The sequence below is a fragment of the Anas acuta genome, chromosome 1, assembly GCF_963932015.1.
Source record: "Anas acuta chromosome 1, bAnaAcu1.1, whole genome shotgun sequence".
Classification (NCBI taxonomy): Eukaryota; Metazoa; Chordata; class Aves; order Anseriformes; family Anatidae; genus Anas; species Anas acuta.
In genome coordinates this window covers 102,610,948-102,638,594 of record NC_088979.1, presented here as the reverse complement: position 1 = coordinate 102,638,594, position 27,647 = coordinate 102,610,948, and the positions used below count along the sequence as shown (strand labels likewise).

Below are 27,647 nucleotides of genomic sequence, written 5' to 3'. Positions count from 1 at the left end.
TTCTCTCAAGAAGTATCAAAGTGCTGATGTGTATTTGTTGGCTCTTTCTCTGTAGTCTTCAACCAAACTTTAATGCACACTCACTCTCCAAGCATAAAAGATGCACGTCTACCAATGCACCTACCTATCCACTACCTGGGGGTGGTGCCTATAACTTCTCTTCGCTATAAACGTCACAGAAGGAGACATCCTTTCAATTCTTCAAGGGAAATTCTTTATTATAAGATCATCTATAAATTGAAGGCCAATTATGACAGGAAAACATACTGGGCTTGGATTGGTCTTGGAATAATTTTATATTTATAGGGGTTATGTTAGAAATCAATCCTAGAATTGCAAGCCTGTAGCTCTCTCACCATGTTTTTTTTAGTCATAAATTCACATTTGGTAATAACAGTGAACCATTTATTTTTATATTTATAAATATATGTAATAATACACATACATGTGCACTCGCACACACTTTACAGTTGCTAACCATCAATCAATCTCAAGACAGAAAGCCATACTTTTGATCTACTAGGAATTCTGGCAAAATCAAAATGCAATTGTAATTATTACATTCTTGCAGTTCTAAAATCAATCCTTGTGACTGTTTTAAAAATTGTTAAATAAAAATGTTGACTTACCCCCAAATTTTCCTTTGATTGCCTTGGTGGCTACAATAACGCATTTAAAATGATGAACAACATTACAGTTCCAGTAATGAAACATTGTCTTTATCTTATCTTGCTAAAAATAAAGCATAGGTCTGTGCCATGCAGTAACAAGAAATATATTATTTTCAAAAAGAAAATAAAAATGCTATTACATGATTCCCAAACATTTTTATGCTAATGCTAATTATATAATCTTTAAATTGCATAAAGTGTTTTTAAGAGCTTAGCTGAACTACAATTGCTTTTATTTTGATTTTCTTTTCTCAGCCTCTCAAAAAACTAACGGCTCTGAAACTACCTTTTTCAATCAAAATAATTAAGGCGTTGCTTTATGACATCCAATCATGATGTGAAAGGCTTGGAACACGGTTGAAAAGCTAGCTAGCTTTACTGAAATTCATTTACAGACAAAGTCTTACTCTAAAAATACTATGCCAGACTTACATAGACCAATAATGAAATTCCATCCTTGACTCAGCCTAGTTCAATTCACGTAATATGTCAGATTACCCACTGTTTGGAAGGTACCTTCACAGAGCATTAAATCACCTAATATTCCAGAGTTTATGTAGGCACACAAAATAATAACAGTAAAAAAAAAAAAAAAGTACACAAAATCATCACTATTCGATAACTGACTTCAAAGGAGGTTTGCCTAAATAAGTGTTAGTTGTAACTTCCTCCTCTGTCTGAACAGTGTTCAGGCATGAATCAGTAGTAGGAAAAGTCTCCCTTTTTTCAGAGGTACTATCTAGGAGAAACTGAAATGAGTGGGAACCGTATTGTGGGAACCGTATCAGAGGAAAAACTGGAACAGAGTGATGGCTTCTATAGGGCATACTATATAGCACATGTCCCATTTTGTTCATGACAGCAGTAAGTCTGCTGCCAGGGGAGGTGGAATTTAGTTACATGTAAAAGAAAAAATAATGTACTCTTCATAAAAACAAAAGACATCAAACGTGAGTATGCTGTATCAAAAAGTTAATTTATCTATATTTAAAATGATAAGTATATCAGCATGCTTACATAATTCATATAATTTCCTCCCAGAGTTGTTTTCTGTTTTTTTTTTTTTGTTTGTTTGCTTGTTTTTTGTTTTTAATTACACCGTTTAGTAATGTTTTTGCAAGTACTTTGAAGCAGGTCATTTCACTTAGTCACCCTTAGCACCTCAAGTTCTTTTTGTTCTTTCTGCGTTGTTTAAAAGTAGACTTCAGATCATGACTATTTGATCTAAGAGTAATAAGCAAAGTACCAGATGCTAGAGTCTTTCCAATTACAAAACATTTAAAGACAGCTGTAACATATAAGCTCTCATGAAGGAGTCATATGCTTGCAGCATCTGGTTAGTTTCGGCCATGCCTCTAGCGTACCGTATCTGTTCTGAGGCATGAACTAGGGTTAGGCTTACTTTCCCATATGCATTTCTTGTGCATGTCTGTGTGCATTTTTCGACAGCACACAGGAACTGACACTTTGGGGCTTATATTTTCTGGCAGGAAATAAACACTACTTTCAGCCCCTGTAACACCTTTCATGGAAGAATCAAAGTGGTGTACGTTAAGTTGATGTGGCTACTTTACAGTAATTGTTAACATTTTACCAGAATAAAAGACTTGTGTTTTTAGCCAGAAGAACACATCCTGTACTTGTGAATTTTCTGCAATTTCATCCCACTCGCACAATGAAAAACACACTTTTGAGAATGTTCCTTTGATGAGTCACTCATTACTGATAGCATGAAGGCATGTCCAGAAAATGGGTAGCCTTGCCTAGAGTTACCACTTCCAAACTCACACAAGGAAGTACCAGGAGAGCAGGTGTAACAGTCAGTGTGAAAATACTCATACTACTTGTGGGTCAACGACTTTGCAAAGATAACATTTGAGAAGGATATGTGTGTAGCTGAAACCATTCTGACCATACAGGTCCCTTCAGACTTCATGTTCCTGCTTCTCTCTCCTCCTTTCTTTGACAAACATGTTCCTAATGTCAGCAATAAAGAATTGAATAATAACTGAAGCATCTTGCCTTTTCTGAGGCTCAGCATTTAGAAGCTACTGTCAGTACAATATTGTTGTCACCAGCACCATTTTTCTGGCCAGCTATCACAAAATCTGGATAACCTTTTGTCGTGGTTCTCATGATGACACAAACCATGTTGTTGAAACAGTATGTTCCAAGATAAAATGAACAGTACGTACAAATTATACATACGGAGAACAGGCAGCCAGTACCATACTGCAGTGGAACAGAGCTCTAGAAATGACCATTAGGAAGCAGCTAAAAAAGAGAAACTAAAGCGTCCTATGTGTTGCCCTTAAAAATAATACAGGTACTTTTTTAATTTATTTTTTTTTTAACAACAGAGGAACATTTTAATTACATCTTAAAATTCTTATATTCTTCAGTACGAATGACCTTAAGTGCTCTGACTTAAGTAAATTAAATTGCTGTGATAAGTTAAACAGCATATCTGGTGTATTTTTATCAATATTTTTACCTACTCGTATATTAGCTTATGAACAAGAGGAGGTTTCATGGAAAAACAACAGCATAAGATGCAAGTTATTTAATACACTGAAGCCATGGAAGCCACTAACTTGAAACACTTACTTGAGTAACAAAGTCAGAGTTTTAATTTATATTTCTTTTTCTCCTTTTAGAAGAAAACAATACTGTTTTCTCTAATAACAAATAGAAGGAAAACCAGCAAGCCCAGATTTATTTTATCTGATTTCAGTTACAGCAGATGAGAAGATGCTCTTCCCCTGTTCTAGTGGTATGCTGACTGCTTTCACTTTTACTCTGGAAAACAGGAGGACTGTTGGCCTCTGGTGCCATCTTACACACAGCCTGGCCTCCAGCTGCCTCACCAAAGTGCCTGCCTCTCCCAGCTCCCAGCCCTGTATGGATATGCTGGACATTATCACCATTCTGAAACTTTAATTTAGCCTGCTCAGTCACATCCTTCATACCTCAAAAAAAATGGACTTTTATTGATGAAATAATACAGAAGCAGTGCTTTAAGTGCCAAAGTAGCATCTTATCTTTTCCATTTGTCTGTAATGTTTTTGTTTGTTTGTTTATTCTGAGTTGCTAGTTGTTTTTTCTTTCTTTTTTCATGTGAGAGTGGGAGGGAGAAGTGAATGAAAGAGGCCTCAGAGGATTACTGGAATTCAGGACTACAGAAGGTCTTTATCATATGCTTATGTCATAATGAAAAGGATAAATATCGTTTTGGAAAATCCTATGCGCAACCAGTTTCAGAAATCACATAAACATAATGGAAAGCAAAAACACATGGACTACAATGCACTATTTTACAACGTCATTCGTAAAAGACTTCTGAAAGGTAATGAGTTAAGAAATACTGAAAAAAAATCTGGTTTCTGTCATTAAGTATCTAAAAAGTGACCGTCTGGGAAATATGGTCCCAGTTCTTAAGCATTAAACATTTTCAAGAAAATTGCTGCTTACCTACCAAATGTCACAGATTTAGTCACAAGTGATTACTGGTTCTGTTTATGTTCTGATGCCTAATGGGAAAATCTATTTAAATTGTGCATCCAAAAATTTAAGGAACTCAAATCACTGGGTCTTGTGCTTATACATAAGTTTCTTATTTTTATTGTATGTATTTTATTGGATTAGTTTATTAGAATCAAATTAGTTGTGGTTTTATAACTGATCCAACTATATTTCTTTGCATAGTTTTATTAGCATACAAATATCTAGGTTTTATTATGAGACATTAGTTTCACTAAATGTTAGATACGTAAAAAATCCAGCTTTGATGCTGTTGATCATCATACCAATATTTCACATGTGACGTAAAGCTGGCAGATTTTAAAGAGTGATTCAACTCACCATAAAACAGATAGCAACAAATATCTTCACGTAAGTTACAACCCTTTCATAGAGGTGGGAAATTTCTCTTGCTACTTTTTATATATATTTCAAAGAACTCAAGATTTCTCTTACTTTGAAAACGAGGGAGTAAGAACATGGCATACTTCCATATACAAAAAGCAGATAGTACAAACCGATGCTATATGAATAATTTTGATTTTGATATGATTGCATCTTTTATTTTTCTTGGGTAATGATGTAATTAAAAAAAAGCATACATGAAAACATCTTCTGTGGAGAAGAGAATTCATTACAAATTGTGATGACTCAGCACAGAAGATCTCTGCGTTACATTCTTCATTTGAACAACATCCATTCTGCTGCATTACAATGGCTAAAGTAACTTTTTTAATGGATAAGCTTGTGTGGAAAAAAAAATAATTACATTTTGTGAAAAATCTGAAAGGGTTGTTTCATGTTTATTTGGACTGAGAAGCAACATTCAAAGTCCTACAACATTGTAATTATTGCCCACTGTGCAATTTCCCAGGTGGAAAGCCAGGATTTTAATACTGTTCTTGATAAAATACTACAAAAAGCCTGAACATGGAAGCCCTATTACAGAGGAAGGAGGAGTCTGTACGCCTAGGAATTCCTGTTCCATGTTTCCCACCCAGCCTAACAGATGCATCCCTGAGGAATCAGATCATCAAGCAGCAAGAAAAAAATGTTTTCAAGTTGAATTTTGTGTAACCTGATGCTGTGAATCATTTTTATTATTATTTTGCGTAAGCAAAATACCTCCATCACATACAATATATAAATGGATTCACATTTTTCTGATGAACACTATCTAAAATTACTCCCCTCTCTAAAATCCCTTCTTTAACATATATGACATCTAAACCCTTGTTACATCAGTTCTTCAGCACTATTGCCAACTTTCTTAATAGAAGGGTAAAGACTCACATGACTCCTTACAAGTATCATCTAAAATGTTTTGCCCTCTACATTCCTCCTAACTTTTACTGGTCAGTAGCACTGTTTACCTAGCAGAAACATAGAAAAATGTTAGTTGAAAAATATATGTGCAAAGATAAATGTCTGTGTGTGGTTTGACAAGGGCAGATTTCAACTCCTGAAAACGCAAACACTTGACAAATATTATCATATACCTAGCAGTTAAAGTTGCTAGGTTGATATAGGAAAAATTAATTAAACCCATAAAGATTTCTTCAGTTCTCCAAAGTCACTTTATATGCTAGTTATTTGTAATTTGCTACTCTTGCTATCTGATTGATGTTGCTCATATGGGTGCTTTAAGAAAGCTAGTAAATGAGCTAGTAAATGATTTTAGAATATGATGCAACAGTTTAGATGAATTCTTGTTTGTTTTTTTTTATTGTTATTGTTTTTGATTTTTTAAACAAATAGTTCCACGTGATTTCTAGAGTTATTCCTTTGACAGCAAATAGGTTTTATTTATTTCATTTCTATAGAAAAAAGGAAAAGGCAGAAACAAATTGCTGTGCTATGACCCTCAGTATTCTATACTGAAATTCTCTTTCCCAGTTTCAGAGACTACTGTGATTACAGCAATATCCAGTACTTGGATTTATGAATAAAAAACACAGTTTAAATCATGACATGAAGACATGTAATTATTTGCCATGATTCTCCAGCTTTTTCCTAGTTCTCACCTTCTATCCCCCGAGAGAAATGTGGTTTTTTTTTTGTTGTTTTTTTGTTTTGTTTTGTTTGTTTGTTTGTTTGTTTGTTTTTTAATTAAAATGATGGGTGGATTTTGTCTATTCCATATCACGAAAAAGACAAAGATACTCAAACTTTGCTTCTACTGTACTGCTGTTCTGTTAAAGGTTCTGGTAAAGGTTTACCTTCCTTCTTTCCCCTGTGTCTTCCTTGTGAGTTGAAATATCAATGAACATTTTCAGCAACGTTTTCCAGTTCTGCTAGAACGCTTCTGATAGAAAGAAAACCTGTAAACCAGAAGCTAAAAAATAACCTATACAAATCTTTTCTCAAATTTTTAAAAATTGATAAAAATCAAATTTGCAGAACTATTTAAAAAATTATTATTATTTTTAATAGACTTTTTTGCTGTCTCTTCAGGGCTTTAGTGAAAACTAGTAATGGTAAGCATTACTTAGTTGCTGGAATAAAAAAAAAATGCAAGAAATGCAACACCACATACAAAGTGTGTTTGCTATATTGAAAAAAAAAAGCTACATCAATGTACAACACAAAGCATAAAACCCTTTAGTGTTATTACTGTCTCATTTTACATCCCCATAATCCAGTATCACCAATGTAAGTAAAAGATTTGCCATTGTCTTCAGTGAATACAGAATAAAATTTCTATATTTTAGGTGGTTTTTTTTTTTTTTTACTATTTAAAATTTTCAGCAACACAGCAATGAGACATAACCTTCTCCAAAAGACAGGTTCTCATTCTACAGCTATTCTCATTTTGCTAGATCTTAATGTTCTTCTTGAATGCCTGAGGGACTTTATCTTCCTGTTTGGCACAGTTCTAAATTGGCTTAAATCATATTTATCCAACAGTTACCTGCATTATATTTTCAAGGGTAATTTGTGTCCTTCTCCTAGAGCATTTACTTCTTGTGCTCTGTAGGGCTTCATTTTGGCCCTGTTCATATTCAGCATTCCAAAGCTGCCTGTACACAGGATTATTCATTGGCTTGATGCTGGTTTTCATTTCTATGCCGACAAGACACAGACCTATTTGTCAACCAAACCAGCAATTTCAAACTACACTATTACCATATTGACAAGCTGGTGACTACAAAAGCTTCTACAAGCATCAATTTTCTTCACTTAAAATCAAACAAAACAGAGCTGTTCATGGCTGGCTCATGCCATCCACCCAAACCCACTTGAACTTCTAACCCATCTTTAAAATTCAAACCGAGTTCATTGGTTAAAAACCTTATGCTGTTTTTGATTGTGAGCTCTTCTTTCATTATTGCAGACAAAAGATTAAGGCTTCCTATTATTAGTTGAAATAAATGTGCTTTGCTTATTACTCATTTATGTTTTTATGTTCCCCAGACTAGGATTATTTTAATGCCCATCTTGTCAATCCAATGATGAGACTGATTATCAAATTTCATTTTGCATAGAAAATTCTGTTTCCAGGGCAGTCTATTGTACAGAATAACACACTATTCATACCTGCTGCTCTTTCACAGTGGTTATTAATACACCACAAAGTCTATTTAAACTGTTTTTTCTGTTGCCCTACCAAGTTTTTCCACAAACTTTGACTTATTAAGAGATACTCATCAGGGGGCTGATCCTACCAAGTTAATGGAGGCCTCGTCACTGACTCCAGAAGAAATGAGCTATAAGCCAACATTGCCTCTACTCGTGTTCTTAAAGCTTTGACATGAATGCTGGGTGATGGCCTTCTGCTCATGTCCTCTGACAAGAGAAAATGATAAGTCTCTACCTTCTGTATAATTTTTGGAAAGAGTTGTGAAATCTAAACTTACAGATTCAGAAACCCTTTTCAGCCCCTGGATCCAGGTGTTTGTGCACTCTGACTATATCCTGCATATTGAAATGAAACCTAGGTGTATTCGCTGTTTCTTAGCAGGCTCTGATTTTCTTCTGAAGGAAACCCACGTGTGACACCACAGGGCCTTCTCTCAGGGTGGCCAGACTACCAGCGCCAAGAGACACAGTTCAGCTGTGTCTGGTGAGGACCTGAATATGCCACAAGCTGCATCAGGTTTTTCTTGTGTTCTGATGAGTTATAGCTTGGCTGTCAGCTACCAAGAGCTAAGAAGCCATTTAAATTTATTTATTTTTTGAATTATTTGTAGGAATCTGGACTAAGCATTCTCTACTATTCACTAATTAATCAAAACCAAGATAAAAGCAAAACTACCTACCAATGTAACCACCCCAGCAAACAAACAACAGTAGTGCTAGCAGCTTGTTTTCTCAGGTAACCTTACTCAAACAAGGATCTTACTACTTGGATGGTGCTACTGAAGTCAGTGAAAATTCTCCACAAGAAAACATACCATAATTTATGTAAGAAACGTTGGCATAGCAGAATTACTGGCCTACCCTATTGGCCTTCCTGATGGCATGCATTTCTGCTGATGAGTTGATTACTGACTCTCGTAGTCGCTCAGGTTTATGCACATTTGCTCGGATTTGAAGAGAGATCTAACTTAAACACTAATATTTCTGGTGATTTAGTTTTACAACCAATATTTTATCTTTTTTTTTTAATGAAAATTTGAAGATTTTTTTTTCCCCACAAATTGGCTTTTAAGGAAAGACCAGAAATGAGACCTACCAAAACAGTGATTAGAACATTTCCTGAGAACGCAGAAATTACGAGGTGAGTAATGGGGAAAGGAAGGATTTATGACTACCTATCTAGCCACTGAAAATGAAGAGCATTTTCTCCTTTACATTATTAGAATCAGACTGCAAAACTTACTTGTTTATTGAATGTCTTTAAAAGGGTGAGATCTGCTGTACAAAGGAGTGCTACTTCTTAAAGACTAGCTGTAGAACCCCTAAAAGTTGTAGCTAAGAATATGGTCCTACAGGGATTATACTGAAGATTAAAATACTTTGGCTCTAGTGACTGCTGTAATGAGAATACGTATAGAGATAAACTGACAGAGCTGAAAAGTATTTAATTTAGATGAGAGCCTACAAAAATTAATGTGAAAATGAGAATCGCTTAGAGGTAATAGACTGAGGGTACAGGATTCATTTTTGTAAGTGTTAACCTCATATTACAGTGTTATAATGTAATTAAAATGGCAACATTCTTTGTTTTGGGAATTTATTTTAAATTTCTAATTGCTTTTTAGTTCCTAGGCTAGAAAAATTTTCAAGCAATTTCAGAGTGACAGAAGTCAAGGATTTTTCAAAGCAATACAATGGAATGAGTGAGCTTCATTGTACTGAGCAAAAAGATTAAGCAGCAACTTGTTTTAATTGTTGTGATTAAATTAAACTATTATTGAATATTAATATTTGTTCTCATCTGCGTTGAATATGAACATAGAAATTCAATGATTTTTTTTTTTTCCTAATAACCCAATCCTTAAGAACTTGCCCCAAACTTTGAGCAGCTTTGATGTTCAAAGGCTTTGGCTGAGATCAGAGACAAGAAGGAAAAGAATGCAGACCCCTTCACAATGTTTTTACCTTTGAAGTCTCAGGTTAGAGGTACGATTACTATTTGCTTGAAGAAGTGAGAGAATGAAGGATAAGATCATGAATTATAATAACAGACAAATGACAAATGTTTTGTGTGAAGTGTATTTCCCTATCAGGAGAAAGAATGTTCTTCTAACAGATTTCCAAAGAGATTGGCAATTTATAGAGAGTCAATGAAAAGGAAATATAGATATAGTTTTAATGCTTTAACTGGGACTAAAGAAGTCATTCAGAATTTTTCCCTTTATTTTCCTCTACATTTCATACTAGTGGTAGCAAATGTGCACATTATCCAAGTGTCAAATCCCCTAGACTCAAGCCTTGTACCGTACATCCAACATCTCCCCCATGAAAGCCTTCCATGAAAGCTTCTCTGTCATTCAAGATCATACTATTCCCTCCTTTATTTATTTCAGTGTCACTCAGCTCCATTCCACCAGCTTGGAAAAACGTCAAGAACTTTTATCTTCAGAGTCAGTTGCCAATTCTGTTTAGTGAACAAGCCAGCAGGGACCTCTGGTGCCATCAATGCAGTTCAGTTCAGTCCCCCTCTCTTTAGGGATGGAGCATATCATTATCCCGGTGGCTGGACAGAAAAAGATGCATTTTTAGAATAGTTCTCAGGGAGCAGTTACTGGAAATCTCCTCCCTTGAGGCAGTCTATTGGCAACAAGTTTTGCTGCTATGACATGAGGTATTGCATCAAGGCCCAATCCTGTCACTAATAAAGTTAGTGTGAAACATGCCATTCTTTTCAAGAGATTTCAACAGTATTATCATACCAAATAGGAGCTAAAAAATATACCTTGCATCTACAAATGCCAATGTAAAGTCATGTCACAAGCAAGAACGTCACTTTATGTCTGTTTTCAGACTTTGTTTTAAAGTAAGCCCCTTCCCCCAAAGAATAAAATTCACAGTTAAAAAAAATCCATTTTCTTTCTTTCATTTTACAGTATTTCCATTTTCAGATTTTGATGTGTTTAAGTTTGCATCTAAAAATGTTAAGAACAGACTGTTTCATTTTTTGCAGGTTCCCCCCCCCCCAAAAAAAAATTTTTTTTTTTTCTAAAATAAAGCACAGACAATGTGAAGATTTAATTATTTAATGTAATTATTTTCTGATAGAAAAGTTTACTTGAAACTTTTCCTTCATCAGCTCTACTAGGCTATTTGATTGTTAATAGACACGTTACATAGCTGTACTAGAAAACACTGATTAACTTGCCCAGGCTGAAGGGAGAATTTAAGTTTATAGCAGATGTCAGACCCACATTTTGTTGTCTGCAATAACAGGTAACAGTCCCACTATCTTGGAGAATGAAATTTTCTTTTACAGAAATACCATGATCCTGGGAGCTGTATTTTTTTTTCTTTTTTTTTTTTTTTTTTTTTTTTTTATAGGATATTATTGTACTTGGCAATACTGGGTTTAATTCCACTTAAAATGACAGAACTGAGTTGTCATCATTTTTAACGGGTAAAATCTATGCCGTTCATCAGAGGTACTGTAAAACCTAATCAGAAATTAGACTGTAAAATTAATAGGCCTATATTCTGTATAATGCTATTTTATAAATTTGGAGCTGCAGCCATTTTTGAGCTTCACATACAGTGCAATTAAGCAGTGGTGGAATCTTCAGTTTAGATGAATAACTCATGAAATAACTGGTACTCTGCACTCACTGACTGAGTGGCTGCCTTTTAATTTGAGTCACACAGGATCAAATCCATCAATTCCATGCCTGAGCTTTAATTTTAATGTATTTACATCCTGTAGCTGTAACCCATGGTGTAACATCCACAGAATTTGTTTTTACACAGCAAGTATTAGGGATGGCTGCAGCGCATGGTGTTCTTGTGTGCATCCTCTCCTGCCAGCCAAAACCAATCCCCTCCATTCAGAAAGAAATAAAGGGAAAAATGGAAAGGAGAGGAGAGAACATGCTAAGGAAGGAGCTGGCACATACACACATGTAGACAATCCAGGCCAAAGTTTCCCATGCCTGGAAAACAAAAGTGGAAAATCCCAAGCGGGACTCCTCAGGGTTTTCCTCCTACTCCCAGCATGGGGGGGGGGGGGAGGAGGGGGAGATGTGTTTGTCGCTCCCCCAGCAGAAGCAGGCAATCTGGCTCAACATATGTAATGTTATGTAATGCTGAAAGAGCCACTGCTGTTGACAGTGAAGGATGAAAAGACAGCAATAAGCAGATAGCTAACCTGACTTCCCTATACTGAAGTGATTCACTTCTAATGGCAATTTGCACCATTTTAACTCCAAGTACCTCCCACGTAGCGACTATACAGTGTTACTATAAAACCTCAAGGTTCATCTGCAGAAACATTTCTTATGCTGGAGTTCTCTGTGGAGACATACTTACAAAAATTGGTATGAGAGGAAGATTAAATAGATAAGAGCATAAAAACAGATTACAGAATACATACAGTCTTGTAGATCAGCTTCAACAGGGAGGCAGAAGCTTAAACTCCTACTACTCCTGCAGACCTCTGTAATACTGGACAAATTGCTTAGTCTCTTTGCACCTCAGCTTCCTAGATTTGAAATTAAAGTAATATCTTTTTCAACTCTTTCCCTGCCTTAACTAAACACAGTTCAATACTGCAATGTTTCTTGCTTTGTTAGAGACACTGGAAAGCTGTCTAGCTATGGGATCTGGACATCAGTTCAACCTCCTAACGTGAAACAACTAATTATTAATGTATTCACAGTTTTCCTATTGGATCTGATTTGACTTCTCTTTACTTATAAATCCTACTGTTCATACCAGCTCTATTTCCATCCCAAGAGAAAATAAACACTATTTGCCAAGAGCAAAAGAGCAAAATCAGAATGATTTTTTTTTTTTTTAAAACAACCTGATAGAAAATATAGCACACTGGAAAAATAAAATCTACTTTGAAATAAATAACTAAACATAGTGTTATCTGTTTATATTATTAAAGCCATTCCTTGAAGTAACCTTTCCTTATACCGTTAGTGCATGGTAATGGAAAACAAGGTGAAAACCCTTGAAAAAGTACTTAAAGCAATAAATCTGCACAAAGAATACACTTTCTCTCTATCATAATTACACAGTTAAGAGGCCTTTGCTTTACTGGCAACAATTCAGAGCAACAGGGTTTAGATTAATGCTGTCATCCTGTAGCTACTATTATAGAAATCGTAGTTATACAATTTTCAAAGTGAGCAATTTTATGAAGTTAATTATAAAATATTGTTTATAATTTAAACCACACAATTAATATTATTCACAGGCAAGCATAATGGACTCTTTGTGTTGAATGATAAGTTTAAGAAAAAACATAACTGATTTTGGAGCTAAAATGATTGATTTATGAGGTAAAATTAAAAGTGCTAAATATGTATCACTTGGCTACTCACCAGCTAAGTGGATGGGGGTAGTATGAGGAATGTCTATATTTAACTAACTGCAGTGTGTGAGTACGAAGGAATCAGAGAAATTATTTAAAGTGAAACAAGGGAACTAACCTAGAAGTAAATGGTGTAGATTTGAGAAAGGCAATTGGCTATCAAGGGAAACTAGGCAAGAATTAGATCTTCTTGCCTGTAAAAATCTTCTCTGATGTAAGGTAATGGAAGCTTCATTCTCTGCAAATTTAAAACAGATGAATCACATACTATCAAATTGAGAGTTGACATTCCAGTAACATTCTCATTAACATCTTACCTTTTAAGTAGGTGGTGGGATTTTAAATGGTACCTGGTATGAGTAAGGGAAACTACCTGCCTCTAATGAAGGAAGGACCTCTGCTGTACCAAGGGACATGACTTCTTGATACTTACCAAGAAGTACTGGAAGTACTTTCCATTTTTAATTCATTTGAGGAAGGAAAAAAAAAAAAAGACCAAACTGATGTCATTACACATGGTGAATGTCACACCAGTTCACAGGCAGTTCCATTAAGAAGCTTTACACCAAGTAAAAATTCTCAGTCTAAATAAAAAACTATGCCCTACTGTTCTCTAGCTTTTATGGTGACAAATTTAAACTGAATAACAGATTGAAGAAGTCACTTGTTTTATTTCACCACATTTCTTTCTCTGAACTGATAGTTTAACAAAAGCGTATAAAATCATATTAATGTAAATGACGGATTTGGAAGAAAAACACTGAAGCAATCCACTAAACTTGTTTGTTTCCCAACCCCCAAACAGGCTCTTCACTTACATGTACACTAACCAAAGGAGAATCTCAGTGAGTCACCATTAACTGAATTCTACAAACATCCAACTACCCCCTATTTAAACTAGCCTGCTTTAGAAAAAAATTATATACACATCCATGAAAATTACCCTAGTAAAGTACAGTTTTTCCTGTCAAAGGGCAGAAAGAGATGCATTTAGCAAGCATGTCTATATGTATATAATAAAAGTTTGATCCAAATATCTCCATATCAATAGTTCTGTATTGAAGCCCTAAAAGTAAGGAAGTACCACGTTTCTCTGAGACAGTGAGCTGTAATCTGCTTTTAGGCTAAAAAATATTTTTCCTGGATTGATAACTGTGGCATATTTTGAAACAGAAGCAGTGCATATGGATCATACATTACCTTGATTTCAGATACTTAACTGTGTCAAAACATCACAAAGCAAAAACATTGCATCAACACAGAGTTTTTTTATCCCCACAGATCTTGTAATTATTTGCTGTTGAGCATTTGCATATATTCATAGCTATACATATAAATAATATACGTAACATATATAGGATATAGAAAAGCAGCTGTATTTTCACTCAGATCCACGTTACTGCCTATTCCAAGTTACCTTCTAGCTGGTTAAGTAGTAACCATAAGTTCATTTTAGAACTCAGCTTTGCATTTGTGATCCATTAACTCACTTGTCAAAGGAACTTGACCCTTCTCCCACCTGAACACTGACATACATTATAGGCTTCAGTTCTTCCTCTTTTGTCTCAAATTTTTCCCTCATATCTTGTCAACTTTCTATCTCATTTTTTTCCATGGATTTTCAGTCACGAGTCTCTAATGAACATTACTTTTTGTGTTTGAGTGTGTTTACACTCTTATGCCATGTGATGAAGTAACATTGTGAAATTCCAGAAGAAAAAGCAGACTTATCAATAATGTTTATAATATTTCATATATCAAATGAAATGAAAGTTCATAATATGCTGACACTATTGCCTTTTCTTTGGTACCTTGCACCTTATCAGATCTGTAGCCACCAATCTAAAATGTCCATACTTACCGACAGTTCTGTTCACTCACTCTATTGGCTTAGATATGATTATAATCTCCCCAGAGAAAGAACAGCCATTAAGCACAATTTGATAACTAAGAGAAAGAAAAAGTTCTATTTAGCAGTCTAACAAAACACTAATGGAAGACCAGTTTACAAGTAAATGGCTGTAGTTGTGAAAAAACAACAAACAAAACCACACCACATGCTCCCCTAAAAAAAGGTAATGTATCTACTATTTTAGATTTCATTTGTTACTGAATAGAGTACAGTCTACTACAGATGACCTGGTGGCCTTCTAAGATTACAGACTAGAGCATGGGCTATTCAGCTCAAAGGTTAGGGCCCATGTCCAGAACTGGGAAAGAAGCCGAACATTCATAGCCAAAAATCAGGATCCAGAAAGTCAAACCAAGGGTCAGCAGCCAGAGATATGAATAAGCATCGGCGCAGGAATCTTGAGCTGAAATAAGAAACCTACAAGAACTAGTACAATCACAGGGCACAATGCAGAGGTGTTTTCAAAAGTGTATGGTATGATGCACGACAGGATGTGCTCAGGTTCTGCCTCATAGACCTGCTTCTGAGTGACCAGCAGATGTGATCCAGCTAACCCCTTAAAAAGGGTCCAAACCACTGAGAACCTGATTAATTGCTGCAGAAGAAGGTCTTATCCCAGATTAGCAATACAGAGGATAATGTGAAGATAAGGCAGCCATGTATCAGTGTAAATGGTACATGCAGTATATGTTTGCTTTAATCATGCAGCAAATAAGCCAGCTATCTACCAGTCCAATGCTGGTGGATAAATTGTCTGTATTAGCCAACGGTCATAGTAAGCTAGTCGGGTGTTCCCACTTGGTTGTCACAAACTTGACAGCTGGTTGTAGTGGATATACTCTTGCAGAGGCTGAGTCCACATAAAAATCCTTCTCTCTGCATCACAATTTTGATTAATCTTACAACAGACTCAGGGTTAAACAAGTTATTCTTTGACCCTTATGAGTTGGAGAGGAGGTACTGAGGACCTAAGGGTGAGGTGGAAAAATCTTAGAAATATCTTGGAATAAAAATAAAATAAAATAAGATTAATATATTAATATTCACATAACTCTGACACATCTACAAGAAAATCCAAATGGACAGTAAAACAAGCACCACTATCTTGTTGCATCAAGATACACGCAGCTGCAGACATTTTTTCCAGGAAATATAAAACAAATGAGCTTCCGAACTGACTAGCTGTTGAGAGAGATGGAAACACTTTTCTCTGCATTATATACCTGTTGGGTAGATTAATAGAAGGCTACTATTTCTGTTACTGCTGATACAGCAAGTTTAAGGAGCATTACATCCGCATACCACTATTAAATTAGTTACTAACATGCACCTTCAGAATCTGTTAAAAGCAGGAATGAATTAAAACAAATAGATCAATGTTGCAGTAGCATGAATCTTCTGAGTTTTTATAAGCCTTTGACCTTCCCAGGACTTAGTATTGCTGCAGAGAGCAGTGACAAAATGTCAGACTGGACTTCCACCTGTAATTTTCTATGTGTGAAGCAGCAGTGGAGGACATTTTTTACACAAGAGGACCCAGTATGAAAGGTGCAGATTAGAAGATAAAGGATAAGTCCTATTCCTTTGGATTTCCCCAGTGTAAAGTTTGCTTTACCTTGGGCTAATACCTTCATCCTGCCAAATCAGAAGCCTTAATGCTACTGGGCTGCTAGCATGCAAGGGAAGGACAGCTCTCCCTTCTTGTACACTTGCAGAAGAAATCCAGGTCCTGCTTGCTCAGGGGTGTAGTGACTCTCTGGCTCCTTTAGAATGCATTTTTATCAAGGAAAGCAGCAACTTCTTCGCAGAACAAAGCAGGTTAGGAAACAAAAGTAGTTTGAAGGGGAAACAAGGCTTTGTCATGTTGGACTGCATTAGTAGCTTCTTAGTAGCTTCTTCATCTGTTCCTAGGCAGCACATAATACTTTCTAGATTCAGGTGGAAATGAACTGTCCACAAATGAAAAAGAAAAGCTAAGGCAAGTGAAGAAGGAATCAGCTGCGGCTGGAGCTGGAGGGCCTGGTGTGCAGGAGTATAGGTTACTGTACAATAGGTTTTGGGAGGGCTGGTGCAGTGACCAGTGTGAAGGACTGCTGCCTGTGGCATAGAGAGAGCCCAAGGGATGGGGCAGCCCTCATGGTCCCAAACAACCTGTCCAGCAGCAGAGCGATCCAGGACTGTCCTGAACCCTTTAGTGTGTAGCATCCTAGGCCCAAGTTCAAATTCCTTCCTGCCATGGCTCCAAAATTCAACTACCTCTGACTGAGACATCAAAACCAGCAGCTATGAAGAACATCCCACTAAGAAAGGGTGGAATGGGCCATGAGCATCTCATGAGTTTTGGAGCCACTGCTCCAGAAGTTCTGCATGTCCCTGACTGGAGCATTCTCCACCACAGCAGTGCAGCTCCTTACCGTAATAGTTCCCATTGAACTATTCTAAAACATTAAATTTAGAATAGGTATATAAGGTATTTTAGGCACATAAGAAATTAAATATGCAAATATTTTGCTGTGGGTCAGGCCAACAGCATCTGTCTTCAAAAAAAAAATCTTGTTGAGGATTTTTTTTTTAATGACCTCACCCTATTTTTCCACATGAAAGACAAATATTGTCTGACTTCCTTCATAGCATATTCTACATCTTATTGACAAATCACTTATGACACTAATTTATTAGCATAAAAATATTACTACACTCAAGACAGCCTGCTTTGATTTACTACACCATATGTTTTCATATGCCAAGGTCCTATCATCTCTGCTTGATCATTAAAAGTTCCATTGCTTGCCTTTCTTTTTTTATTTTTTTTCCTCCTTCTGTCAATAGCCAGAGTTTTCCCCTGTTGCTTTGGCTAAAATCCTGAGTATCAGACTGGCTTTGCAACTCAGAAGCTGAACTGATGTGTAAGAAACAAAATATGGGTTTTTCAGAGCCACATTATTTACAACAGTACCTTGCCACAAGTCTGTGGCAAAGTAGGGAGAAAAAGAAGTGTGTAAATACAGAAAAGTAAAATTTAATAACAATTATAGACAAGATGCTTAAGGTGCAACATGTTTTCTATCCTCTTTATGTGCAAACTAATTCTATTACATGGGGAGGAAAGGAATGAAGTTAAATACACGTATCACTGTTGCATACATATCTCAGGGGTGATTTCTGTTTAGTTTTGTGCAAATGTTAGCATCCACTTCACATAAGCCAGACCCTCTGTACCCAGGGACACCTGCTGAATCCTGAATAGGAGGTGGAAACAGAGGAGTAAAAGCCTTTTTGACTGCATGATTTTATTACAAAGGAGATGGCTAGCTAATCTGAGAAATTGCAGTTCCAGGATCTTTTCTCTTTCACAGGTGTGCCTCCTCCTCTTTCATTTCACTATGCCAGTCATACACAGCTAGTGACTGACTGCTGATACTAGCCAAGGCAAGTAACCCCTGCACTGCTAATATTACAGGCTAAAAGAATCCACTCAAAAGCGTATCAAATACAGAGAACCGAAACTAACATTCAAATCTAAGCTGTATCCTTCACATAAATTGATCTGATATTTTGAAAAAGAAATCAAAGTCTCATTGACCTGCAGCTTGTGGCTCAGATGAAATCCATGAAAAATCAATTGGCTTATATTTAATTCTAGGCATTGTTTGTTTTGATTTTTGAAGGAAAAAGAAAAAGATACATCTTAACACTCAGGTTAACCCATTATTTTATCCACACTCGACTTCTTCAGCCAATAATAACTGAAACCAAATAAGCCAAAACAATTTCACTATTTAAATGAGCTATATAAACGTGATATGAGTAAGAAGGTCAGAGACATTTTTAAATCTTTCCTGTATTCTCAGATATTTTTATGCACATGTTTCTGCTAATGCCATAGCAATAAATTTGAACACCCACTGTTGGTGTAATGTATGCCTACCAGACTCTCAGCCAGATCAGATCATGCTATAGTTTATTTCCAAAGAGTATTTTCTTATTTTGTCTGAAAACTAAACAATTCATTTTCTCATGTGGAAACAAGTTTGTCTTTGAATACAGGAAATAAAAGCACAATGAAGGTATACATTCTGCATAGGAAATAGCACAAAGTTTTTGAAATATATAAAAACAGTACATAGATCTAAGCACAGTTCATGTAAATAAGCAAAAGCTAAAGAGCTAGGTTTAAGTCACATTATGAAACACACCCTACACATGCAGGCACGCACCTTAAAAGCTGTGAGGAGTACATTTTCTCATTGGTTTGGATCTTCACATTGCCCATCAGGAGGCTGATAACATACTGACATGCCCTAATGTTCTCCCTCCCGCCTCCCATCCTCAACAGATCTTAAAGCACAGTATATACCCAGCTGCTTCAACCTCTTATTCCGAGACAGAAGCTTTAATAGGAACTTTGTACACATATATATCAAAAAAGTCAGCACATCTTGCTGTCACATACTCTGTGCATTAGGAAGCTTATTCCGTCCTAGGACTGCTGAGATATTTGGCAAGACAAACAGCCAGTCTCCCTGTCTCCGTGATGGCGTCTGCACTACTGCAGATTTGTCATGTAATTCATTGAGTTGAACTTAGCACATAAATTTTCAGTTATGACTAAAAAGTTAAAAAATTCTCCACTGATCAAAACTGCACATCCATCCAGTCAAGGAGTTTTCTCTTTGGGGAACAAAGGATCAAACCCAGAATGCAAGAGTGACAAAGAACGGAAGAATAAGCGAAAAGAAATATTGGCATTTAATAAATTGTTTTAACTCTTAAAGATCTTCCTATTTCTGCTCATTTTCCAACAAAATATCATTAAATATTTAAGTCACTGCCACCTTAGATGGCATTTTACAGAGATTTTTGATAACTGAGATCCCAGTAAACCAAAAGCTTCTACCACAGTCTGAACTCTGAAATGAAGACTAGCATCTCCACAACAAACTACAGAGCTCTGTCTTTAAATACATCACATCAGTAACTACAGCAAACCAGAGCCCAGGTCCTGACAACAAACAAGTTAATACAGAACCTTCCACTTGACACAGGAGCAACACAAATCTGTGTTCTTGTAGTAATCTCATGTCAACCACAAATACCAAAAGCAACAAGGTGCTTTCATAATAAAGATTTGAACCTCTTGCCATAATTGACATACTGCAGGCAAAATTTATGATTTTGCTTAGGATTTGTTTTTTAAAGGAAATATTTTTATCATTATTTTACATAGAATAGGCTGTGGAATAGGACTGAGGGAGGTTCTGGACAGTGTAATATTTAAACTAGATGGAAGCAAAAAGCATTACTGTTTGAACAACATTTCTGAGGAACTCTGTCAAACTTCTTACCCAGCAAATATATGTATACCTATAAAAATCATTTCAATTCACTTTTTCCTTCTAATTTTGTAACAATGGGTTTCTCTACTCTAAGTGAAGGTGTATTAGTTTAATTATTAACAGCTTATAAAGAGGTGAACTACCCAGAGATTTTTCTTAACATTTACCCAGTGTATCTTTTAAAAATCTGAAATACATATCTATCTATCTATCTATCTATCTATATATATATATATATATATATAAATTAAGTGGTTTTATATCTAAAAGTCTTTATGAAAAAAATGCATAAATATAGCATCAAATAATAGATGTCAATTTGCTGTACAGGGTGTCTTAAGTATCTGTACCAGCAATTCCTTCCTGTTACAACACAACCTGCATTAGGAAGGAGCAAGGAGAGCTTGGGAAAGGGGGGCTGAGGGGGGGGGGGGGGGGGTGTGGAGTACCTTAACTACACCAGCAAAATAAAGCAGTAAAACTTCAGCTGCAGACAAACCTTCTTGCTCCAACACTCCAATATGGAGCATAGTCAAGAGTGATTGCAGAAGGCGTGCAGAAAAGAAACTTTCTGAAGGTGGAGAGCAAGAACAGCAGCAGTAACAACAACAAAATCAGAAACAAATATAACACCCCACTGCAACGGCAGCTGTGCCAATCCTATTTTACACTAATCTTGTTTGTTTTCTTCCAGTATTCCTGCCAAAGGAAATTCCTTTGTATTTTGTTAAGACATCTGAATTTGAATGAGAAGAGGGAAGCTAGACTGCAGTCTAGCTTTTCTGATAGTCATACTTGAAGGGGTGAGAAACGGGCCGGGGAGTGTCTAATCTGGAAATAAAGCAATTCACAGGCACGCATTCTTAGTGCAATGATAATAGGTTCAAGATAGCAAAAAATAATAATAAAAAGCAAATCATATCTGCAAGCACACACCCTTTATCTGGGATTTCTTTTTCCAAGAGAGGCAAGTGACTAAAGTACTCTTCTAAGGACCTCAGCCCCTCAAATAAAATCTGATTTCAACTTACCTGCTAGGTTGGTCTCAGTGCTAGGATCCTGGTAGACCTTCAGCCAGTCAGTACCAGAGTACTCCTACTCCAGGCTCTGGTTCCTGTTTCAGATAGGCAACAGGTGGGATGATTCTCAAACTATCTGCAGAGAAGGTAAATATATAATTTTAAATACAGATAGACCTAAGCCAAAAAAAAAGATTTTTTTTTTTAAATTATATTTCTAACTCAAGTCTTTCCTTCAAGCCAGTGGATACAGACAAGGTCATGAAAATTCAGGGTGGGGTGGTGGGAGGAGAAGACACAAACATTCACCCATCTACTTCTGAACAACTTCTACCTTGCAAGCCTGGTCTAAATTCCTGTTTTGCCTGATTTGGACTATGTACCTTTACTTCAGCTTACTGGCCTTGCCAACACAACCCTTCTAACCACAGGGCTATACAAACTCTTCTTCCTCCCATTATACCTTCCCCTATGCTATTAATAAAAGGTGGCCAATGCCAAGAGAAAGGAATGAAAGAAACCCACTTCACAGTAGGTAATAGCCTGACAGGGCCAAATTTTTGGAGGAGGCAAGCCAAGGCTCTAATCTGCAGTTACCATCTAGCAGAACTATGTCATCCAAAAGACTTCTACATGTGCAGCGAGCAATATACATGTTTTATACCTGTTAATTTCATCATCTTCTCCTCACCTTACGTGTGTTTTCAGTGGCCTACTGTACTGGAAAGAGTAATGACTCTAGTCAGAGTTTCTTAGGAAACAGAGATTTCAAGGCCAGATATAATAAGTCTAGCAAAGCGATGCCAAAGATGTGACAGACTAGAGTGCAACTTTGGCAGTAGAAGCCACAGAAATTCTTATTTACAGGTGCTGCTATGTCACGGGTTTGCATCACTGCAGACCAAACTAATTATGGATATGCACCACCAGAGTCACTACTTACTAGTAGTCTCAGTGATTTAATTTTATCACTATACTGGTTGTACGGAGACAGGAAAATAATAGGAAGGAAAAAAAAAATTAAAAAAAAAAAAAAAAAGAAAAAGAAAAAGAATACTACTGAGTTTATCAGCCCAGGACAGGAATTTGACTGCAGAGGTTCAGCTCCTGTTATTTCTCCTTCCACACATCCTCCCAGAAAGGGCTCAGCCATCATACTACTGCCAAAAATTGGAGAAAAGGAGGTACTATCTCATCACCACTAAGCTCATATGCCCATATGAAACCTTACAACACACAGTCTGGAGTGTTAGCTGTATCTCCATGGGCTCCTAATCACCAGATGACATTTTGTCTTTGATTAGCCTCTCAAGTAAATTGCTCAGAGGTAGAAGGTTAGATCTGGGGTGATAATCAAAGGGTAGGAGCAACTCATCAGGGAAGGCTCCTCTGGTGTTTGATGGGCACCTGAACGAGGGAAGAAAAAAAAAAAATCATTGTATATAAGCACATTTTGGCCCAGAAATGATGTTTTTGGCTGCTATCATCATTCCTTGTGTCCTGCTTTAATTGTAGCTCTCAATGGTTACACTTACTGAATCCAGAGAAAGAGAAGCTATGATTGATATGAACAGGGATAGCCTCTGCTGTCTGAGAAAGCTTTCTGAGCTTCCATGTTCCTTTCAGGGCAGTGAGATGACAGCAGTCTTCTCAGACCTGTGACACTCTGCAGGTGCTGAGCACTGATGAGATGGTTTACCACCCGTAGTTTCCCATTCTTTGCTAGAGAAAGGATATGGCAGCAGATAGGAAACTTTTCTCCATCTGCAATACTGCTACAGCATTGCCTGATATAAATTCCTCCAAGGGTATTTGTATCAGCCTTTGCCCTCAGGCATCAGTACTGAGGTTTCCATTCTCACTCAGGATCCCTACTTGGGTAGAGGAACCTTTGATAATACCACAACTAATCAAAAAAAGCTGCAAAGGCGGGTTTTGCACAGAGGCATATCCAGCCCTTTTGAATAAGAAAGTTGGGGCTAGTTTCATAAAAAGCCTTTGATGGAGGAGAAAAAAAGGAGGATTTGAAAGCAGGATATCCAGAGATATTAAGTTCTCTTCACCATCACAGTGTACAACACAGTTACCATGACACAAAGGAAACACATGAATTAATTTTTTATTATTTTTTTTTTTAGAGTTCAGCTTTACCTCTTTGTGTACAGAAAATTAGTTCTTTTGCTTCATTTTCCTTCATTTAAATAAATTGCAGGAGGAAGGAGAATGAAGACAGGCACTATTTCCTGTGTGCATCATTTTAATAGTGCTCCTTCAGTGGGTTTTGTTTAGGGTAGACTATTATACAGCACATTATTTCTAAACAATTGAATGAATCCTTCCCCAAATGTTCCTTCTTTAATGAAATGTGACACATCTGAAAACAGAGTGGGAAGTTTTTGTTGTTTGTACTTATAATCTTAAAACAACTATTGCTCATCCAAACAGTGCCAGATAGCAGAGCAGACAGAGCCAGCAACCCTTCAGACACTGAACTTTGAACTTCGGCCAACCCTTGCCCTGGCCAGCCCTGTGACAGGAAAGCAGGCAGACTTTGAACCCAGGGTTCGGAGGCTGTGGCAGGGCTGCGAGCAGAGCAACAGCTGCTCTTTGCCACACGAACTTTGTACTCGGACACATGCACATTTAATCTCTATAACAGAGCCTTTGTTTCATTACTTATTAACATCTCCTCCTTAAGTAAAGTTCTTTGTTATTGAGGCTTTAAAGCATGGCATGGGGTGCCTCCCACCCTTCCTGCCAAAAGCCCACCACCCAACTTGATAGGATTACATTAAATATTAAGAAGTGCAGACAACAGAGGTTAGACTTTGTGCACCTTCTGAACACCACGGATATTTGTTGTTCATGCTCTTCTGAGTGACTCAGTTGTAATAACCAGAGTTAATTAGGGAAAGTAGGCAATATTCTGGGGCTTGCCTTCACAGAGATCGCATCTTCAGATGATACCCCCAGTAATTCTGCCTGCAGCAACATCCTGATTTTAGAAATCAGATAAAAAATGAAATTATGTCAAGAAAGCGTCCGCCCACTCACACTTACTAGTGTTACTTTACTAAATTATTATGAGATCTCAGAGGCCTGTTGAAGCTGTTTTATATTTGTACAGATTTTTGCTATTGCTTTTACTTTGGAGAGGTGCTGTGCTTAGCTTTTGTGTATTTCACCGTAATGTATGCTAACATGCACAGCACAGCACATCCACAGAAAAGACATTCAAGGCCCAGATTCACCTGTATGCCATCTGTTTGTTAGCCTTCACTGAAATAAAACTTTGAACAGGAACAGAAATGGAAATGAGGACCAAGGGGCCAAAGAAGATGCTTAAACCATTTTTGTGCCACAAGTAAAAGCTGAAGACATACATATGAATTTCTTGAAACAACACCTAGGAACAGAAATGTACTAGAAGATACTGTCAATACAACACTGCATCTTTTTTTTGTCCTAACAACACAGCAAAAAAAGATTAAGAAAGTAAAGGTTTCCTGAGCAATTCTTCAAATACAACTAGAATAAAACAAACACTAAAGTATATCACCTTTGGCTACAGCAACCACAAATATTTGTCACAGCCTGTTTGAAAGAAATTGTCTATAGACAGAGAGATCATAGTTACACTACTCCTATTTTTCATCACAACCATCTCTTCAACATGATTTTTTTCCATGCTTCTGTGGTCAGTTTTTCTTCCCCCGTTTTTCTCTTCCATATGAGAGGAGAGAACTCCCCACCCCACCCAGCTATTCTTTCTTCTTGTTAACAGAATTATTAAGGAAAAAAATAAAAAAAGAAGAAACTTTCAACTACTGTTTAAGACAGAAGAGAAGAGAATAAATTGGGTCAAGAGGTTTTGAACCATTCTATTTCATGAATCTGACCTGCCAGGTCTCACAAGTGGTGCTATTGGGCTGTTCCTGAGCTTTCCTGAGAAAAGCCCAATACTGCATATTTAGGTTTCTTTGTTTACTCACAAACTTCAGTTCACCACTTTGAAAGCACCTCACTCATCTAATCCTAGAGTTTGATTTGCATACTCTGCAGAGAGCAGACTGACAGAATTTCTTTTCTTGTGTTGATACTGTCCTCAGTAACAGTACTGCCAGCCCTTCTATGGCTGCAAAGCAGCTGGCATAACTACAGGAATGTTATGCCTTATTATTTTGCTGTTTCAGACCAGTAAGCCGTGATCTTTTCTCTTTAAGGTGCCCCCATTCACCTCACCTCTGGAACATTGCCCTCCCGTCACATGGGTCTACCATGATGATCATGAGATTTATCTGTTGCTAAGAATATTCCAAATGATATGAATATCATTTGGAATAGATCCTACTTCATTTCTGGATACAGGTTCTGAATGGTGATAAACAATTAAGCTCTTGGGTTGATTCTGGATAACATCTTTCTGCTCTTTGCATCCCTTCATCAAGGGCATTGGGCGCTTGTTTATGAGGGCAGGCACAAAGATCTGTGCGATTTGCTTGGCTGGGGACAGTCAGAGACATGAATTTGAATGAAGTCAAGCAAATCATAACAACCCTGTGAACAAAGCAGGCAGGCCTCTGGTAAACCACAATATTTATTTATTTTAATTAAAGGTAAAGAAGTAAACAAACTTGGAAAGAGTGCAGAGAAGAGCAACAAGAATGATTTAGCTCTGGAAAAAGAGAAGACTCTTTCCAATGAGGCATTGAACTAAATGTATTTTGCTTCAAAGAGAAGATTATAATCTTTAAGAGACTAGACGAGAAGATATTTTGGAAGACTGCAAATTAGTGGGCAGACATGCAACACAATCCAATATTTGCAAGTTCAATCTAGAGATAAAAAGCAGTGTTTTAAGTATAATTAGCAACTAAGATGAATTGTCAAAAGATGCAGTAAATTCTCCATCAGTAAGAAAATACTTTATTCGCTGTATGCTTAGCTTACACTAGATCCCAGAAGTTTCAGTCAACACAAGCCCAATAATCTTTATTTAACTTGAAGCACAAGCAACCTCTCTCTCCAAAAATTGTGCCTGTTGCTAATTCCAAAGTAGATGATCTTTTTCCTGAGTAATTTGAGATGGGAGAATCATGACAAGTGGATAATCAGTGCATACAACACCAGGTCACGTAGACGTAATTTATATTATACTAGCAGTCCTCAGCCCAGTGCTTCCATAAAAAGGAAAAAAAAAATTCCTAACATCTTAATTAAGATTAAAATAAATAAATAGAAGAAGAAAACAAAAAAAAGAGTGTCACATATATGAATTTTAAAAATATACGAAGTTGTGTAGAGTGTTGTAAGACATTTATCAGAGCCAGAATCCACCACAGATAGGAAAGGTTTCAGTCTAGCATCCTCAAGCCCTCTACCAAATCACTCTCAGAACATTTCATTATTGTTCGACACTAAAATAAAAATATAGCTAGCAGAAAATTATTTTTCTTTCTGGTCCTCTAGGAGTTTATATGGATGGCTCCTATTAACACTAATCAGAGTTAAGGGCAGAAATCCCCTGTAGACAACTATGTTGTCTGGGGATACATCCATAATTAATATGTTCTGAGATTCTAATTTTGAAATAAAGTAATCAGGCTTAAGATGAGTTATATTAAGACCAATAAATCTCTGACTGAATATTTGCCTATATATACATACTGTATCCAATGTCAGACCAATATATAGTTTACAAAACAACTTCAGATAAAATAAGTTATATCTTAGCTGTATTTGGAAACACAAAATATGAATATAGAAGATGAAAAATAAAAACATGGTGGGGTTTATTTTATTCTTTTTGTTTCTAACTCTTCTTTGCAGCACATCATTATTGTAAGTATTAATGTTCATCATTGTTCTTTTTCACATCATAGTGCTCAGACTCAGCAAAGCTAACAGAATCCTAACACTTCTGATTTTACAAACTAATATTACCATGCAGCACCATGGGAATATTTGTAATATGAAAGATTTGGAGCGGGGACCTTCTGACAAGTACAAGGAGGAGAGAAGAGGATGCTAGATGGCTTGAACATGAGTGGCTTCACGAATAAGTGACACTGTAATGGGATAAGGAATGCAAAGTAAAATGATGCCAACTGAATTTGGTTTCAGTATTATTTAAGATTTCTGTCACTGAAAGAGACATTTTCAAGTCTGTCGCTGCTGAAGCTCCAGCACAATTGATGCCCAAGTCATACATAATGTATTATACAACGCAGCATATTAACT

General features: G+C 36.6%; 1 protein-coding gene across 6 annotated transcripts in view; it reads right to left on the bottom strand.

Moving 5' to 3' along the window:
* Positions 1 to 27,647, bottom strand: part of NRIP1 (nuclear receptor interacting protein 1) — a 148,469-nt gene that overhangs the window by 83,535 nt on the left and 37,287 nt on the right. For 5 of the 6 annotated variants that reach the window (XM_068690609.1, XM_068690724.1, XM_068690596.1 and 2 more), the window contains exon 2: positions 21,420 to 21,543. The gene's annotated coding sequence lies outside the window, so the exon portion shown is untranslated. The remainder of the gene's footprint in view (positions 1 to 21,419; positions 21,544 to 27,647) is intronic. The other variant, XM_068690634.1, reaches the window with a different exon arrangement.